We start from the raw sequence: 4,992 nt of genomic DNA on the forward strand, positions 1-4,992 counted from the left end.
TGTCGTAGAGATAAAATGTAAAATGTGAAAATGTCATGAGGTACAAAATAAATCTCTAAAGGTAATGTTTATATTCAACTAGTAACCTAGGTTTATAGAAAATGAGTAAACTAAGATAGGTAGTGCAGAAATCCACTTCTGGGGCCCACTTTGGTATGTGTTTGGGCAGAGCATTGGATCTTTCACGTGCATAGGCTATTCCTAGAGTTAAATGCCACCTTTGGTGCCAATTTAGGCATTTAACTCCAACTTTTATGCTAGTTCTGGCATTTTGACTCCAGAAAAGGGAAGAGAGCTGGCGTTTTGACGCATTTTACATCATCAAAACTCGCTCAAAGTATGAACTATCATATATTGTGGGAAAGCCCTGGATGTCTACTTTCCAATGCAATTGAGAGCGTGCCATTTGAAGTTCTGTTGCTCCAGAAAATCCACTTCGAGTGCAGGGACCTGAGCAAAAATCTGATTCAGAGGCTGACAAAGGACTGCAGATGCTGTTGGATTTTGACCTTCCTGCACTCAATGTGGATTTTCTCGAGCTATGGAATTCCAAATGGCGTGCTTTCAATTGAGTTAGAAAGTAGACATCCAGGGCTTTCCAGAAATATATAATAATTTATACTTTGCTCGAGTTTTGATGATTCAAACTAGCGTTCAAACACCCCTTCTTTGCCCTATTCTGATTTCTGCATCATTTACCTATTTCTGTAAACCCTAGTAGCTAGTTTCATTATAAATAGGACCTTTTACTATTGTATATTCATCTTTGGAATTTGACATCTTTGGAATGTTTACATTAGACATTGGGGAGTCTGGTCATTCGGCCATGCCTAGACCTTGTTCTTATGTATTTTCAACAGTGGAGTTTCTACACACCATAGATTAAGGTGTGGAGCTCTGCTGTTCCTCGAGTATTAATGCAATTACTACTATTTTCTATTCAATTCAAGCTTATTCTTGTTCTAAGATATTAATGCCAGGGCATCTTGGCCCGTTTCACTAACCTTTTCTTTACTGTTTTAGGGTAGTTTCATGCATTTTCTGAGTAAATAAGCAAGCTTTGGATAAAAATACACTTACACCTTGATTCAAGCAAATATTGTGAACTTTACATGATTTCATGAGAATTAGGCAGGAATTGAATGATATAATTGATGATGCATAATCTCATGACTTGGAACAGAGCTTTGATGCACTTTAATTGCTTTATTTCAGGACAAAGGAAGCAAGAAGGAGCCACGTTATTTGTCACGTTAAGCTAATTAACGTAACCACTAACGTGGAATGGGGATAAGCTTGTAGCGTTAATGGAAAAGGTGATCGCCAATAACACCTTCGACGCCATCATAGCCCACGTTAGTTGCCACGTTAAGTACACTAACGTGGTAGCTAACGTGGAGGAAAAGAAAAGCTCCAACGATAGTGGTAAAAGTGAATGCCACTAACGTTCCACAAAGGCACATTTAGCCACGTTAAGAGCCACGTTAATCTAATTAACGTGAACTCTAACGTGGGGGGAGGAAGCAATCGCCAACGTTAGTTACACTCACCTTTGTCACTAACGCTGGACTAAGCCAAGAGTGCCCACGTTAGTGGTCACGTTAAGACCACTAACGTGAAGAGTAACGTGGAGCTAAGCATGATGAGCCAACGTTAGTGACACTCACCTTTGTCACTAACGTTGGAGATGGCAATCACCACCATGTTAAGGGTCACGTTAATCCAATTAACGTGAACTCTAACGTGGGAAGGAGGGGCATTTGAAGTGTTAGTGACAAAGGTAGGTGTCACTAATACTCTCGAGGCCTAGGCATGCCCACGTTAAAGGTCACGTTAGTTACACTAACGTGAACTCTAATGTAGGGAGAAGACCCAAAGAGCCAACATTAATGAAAAAGGTGAACGCCAATAACGTTTGCGAAGGACTAAGAGGCAATGTTAGTGGTCACGTTAGTGCCACTAACATTGAAGTTAACGTGCATCACTAGTGGGTTGGAACGTTAGTGGAAAAGGTGATCATCAGTAACGTTCTCAAACCCACATTCTCACTTAACGTTAACACCACTAACGTCCTAACTAACGTCCATTCCCAACTCACACTTTTCTGCAAGCAAAGATGAGCCTACTGAAGATTGTAACTGCTTCAACTCAAGATAAAAGGCCCATATCCAAGACTTGAAGAACTAACTAGAAGATCAAGAAGAGTAGTATATATATGAGTAGTTTTGAACTAGAAAGGAGCTTGGCAATTTGGAGAACTACACCTTGTATATTTACTTTTCTGTACTTTTCTAGTTACTGGGGAATGTACTCTTTTCTACCATTTTCCATTTCCAGAGCTATGAACAACTAAACCCCCTTTCATTGGGTTAGGGAGCTTTGTTGTAATTTGATGGATCAATTATAGTTTACATTCTTCTTCCTCTTTCTTTTCTCTTGATTTACTAGAAAGCTTTCGATCTTAATTCAATTGGTTAGTTGTCTTGGAAGAGAAATTCTCCATAATTAGGTCTCCTCTGAGCCTTGGAAAAGGGATGAGGAAATCATGCTAGAAATGCTTTCTCATGTTAGACCAAATTGGGGTTTTTACTTGACTACATTTATTTGAGAGACAAGTTTTCGTGCATCAGATATTCACCCGCACTTCAACCTGATGAATGTGATAATCCCTGACACTCATCATCATTCTCACCTATGAACGCGTGACTGACAACCACTTCCGTTCTACTTAAGATTGAGCATGTATCTCTTAGACTCCATTCTGAAAGATCGGAGTGTTCGTGGTATAAGCTAGAATTATTGGCAGCCATTCCTGAGATCCAGAAAGTCTAAACCTTGTTTGTGGTATTTCGAGTAGGATCTGGGAAGGGATGACTGTGACGAGCTTAAAAGTCATGAGTGTTGGGCGTAGTGACAGACGTAAAAAGATCACTGGATTCTATTCCAACTTGATCAAGAACCGACAGATGATTAGCCTTGCAGTGGCACTGCATTTGGACTATTTTCACTGAGAGGACGGGAAGTAGCCATTGACAACGGTGATACCCAACATACAGCTTGCCATGGAAAAGAGTATGAAGGATTGGATGAAGGCATTAGGAAAACAGAGACTCAAGAGGGATGAAGCATCTCCATACAATTATCTGAAATTCCCACCAACGAATTACATAAGTATCTAAATCTTTATTTTATGTTTTATTTATCCTTTAATTATGAAAACTCTATCACCCATTTGAATCCACCTGACTGAGATTTACAAGGTGACCATAGCTTGCTTCAAGCCGACAATCTCTGTAGGATCGACCCTTACTCACGTAAGGTTTGTTACTTGGACGACCCAGTGCACTTGCTGGTTAGTTGTGCGGAGTTGTGAAGAAAGTGCTGAGATTATGAACGCGCATACCAAGTTAAGCGCCATTGTTAGAGATCACAATTTCGTGCACCAATTATCTTGACTCAAACAAACATTGTTAACTTTATGCAAAATCATAAGATTTATGCACAATTTAGTTGATTATTATGAAGGATGCAAAACCTTGTGATTTTTTGCTAGGCTTTGATGGCTTGTTTGGTTAATGGCAGGTAAAATGATGAAGAAAGAGAAGTAGAAAAATATGGTGCATGCGAACGCTGCGTTTATTTGATGAACGCTACGTTCATAGCAGATGCGCACGTGTACAAGACGCTTCCGCGCAGAACAACAATATTAGCAATCCACGCGGACGCGTACATCGGTGCACACGTGGATGGGGATCAATGTTCACAAGTAAAGAATGCAGCGTTCACTCTGAATGAACACCTGCGATTCTTTTAGAATTTAAATTCGAAGATGGACATCGACGCGCACGCGTATATGGTGCGCACGCGTCGATGTGACAAAGTAGTAATGGGCGTAGACGCGTACATGGTGCTGGGCACAGAAGTGAAATTTTATCATCTACGCGCACGCGCACAGGGCATGCTTGCGTGAAGAGCGTTCATAGCGCGAATGTAGCCTTCATGAAATGAACGCTACCAAGGACGCGCACACACGCATGGTACGTGCATACATGGTAGAGGCAGAAGACAGCATCGACACGCACGCACGCAGGACGCGCGCGCGCCGATGGAAAAAACGCAAGGGACACGCATGCACCAAGGGCGCGCACGTGTTGCCTAATGAACGCTAAGTTCAAACTAAGAACGCTACGTTCATCTGAAGCAAGCTTCCAACTGATGAGCGGATAATTTATATGCTTTTTTGGCATTGTTTTAAGGTAGTTTTATGCAAAATTCATATTTCTGGACTTTACTATGAGTTTGTGTTTTAATCTGTGATTTTAGGTATTTTCTGGCTGAAATTGAGGGATCTGAGCAAAAATCTTATTCAGGCTGAAAAAGGACTGCTGATGCTGTTGGATTCTGACCTCCATGCACTCGAAATGGAATTTCTGGAGCTACAGCGGTCTAACTAGCGCTTTCTTAATTGCTTTGGAAAGTAGACATCCAGGGCTTTCCAGCAATATATAATAGTCCATACTTTGCTCAAAGATAAATGACGTAAACTTTCATTTAACGCCAGTTTGATGAGCGGATAATTTGTACGCTTTTTGGCATTGTTTTTAGTATGTTTTTAGTATGATCTAGTTAGTTTTTAGTATATTTTCATTAGTTTTTAGTTAAAATTCACTTTTCTGGACTTTACTATGAGTTTGTGTGTTTTTCTGTGATTTCAGGTATTTTCTGGCTGAAATTGAGGGACCTGAGCAAAAATCTGATTCAGAGACTAAAAAGGACTGCAGATGCTGTTGAATTCTGACCTCCCTGCACTCGAAGTGGATTTTCTGGAGCTACAGAAGCCCAATTGGCACCCTCAGATTTGATGGCCCAAACCGGCGTTCAAAGTCACCCTCAGAAATTCCAGCGTTAAACGCTGGAACTGGCACCAAAGGGGGAGTTAAACGCCCAAACGGGCACAAAAGCTGGCGTTTAACTCCAAGAAAAGTCTCTACA

Source organism: Arachis duranensis, chromosome 4, assembly GCF_000817695.3.
Source record: "Arachis duranensis cultivar V14167 chromosome 4, aradu.V14167.gnm2.J7QH, whole genome shotgun sequence".
Taxonomy (NCBI): Eukaryota; Viridiplantae; Streptophyta; class Magnoliopsida; order Fabales; family Fabaceae; genus Arachis; species Arachis duranensis.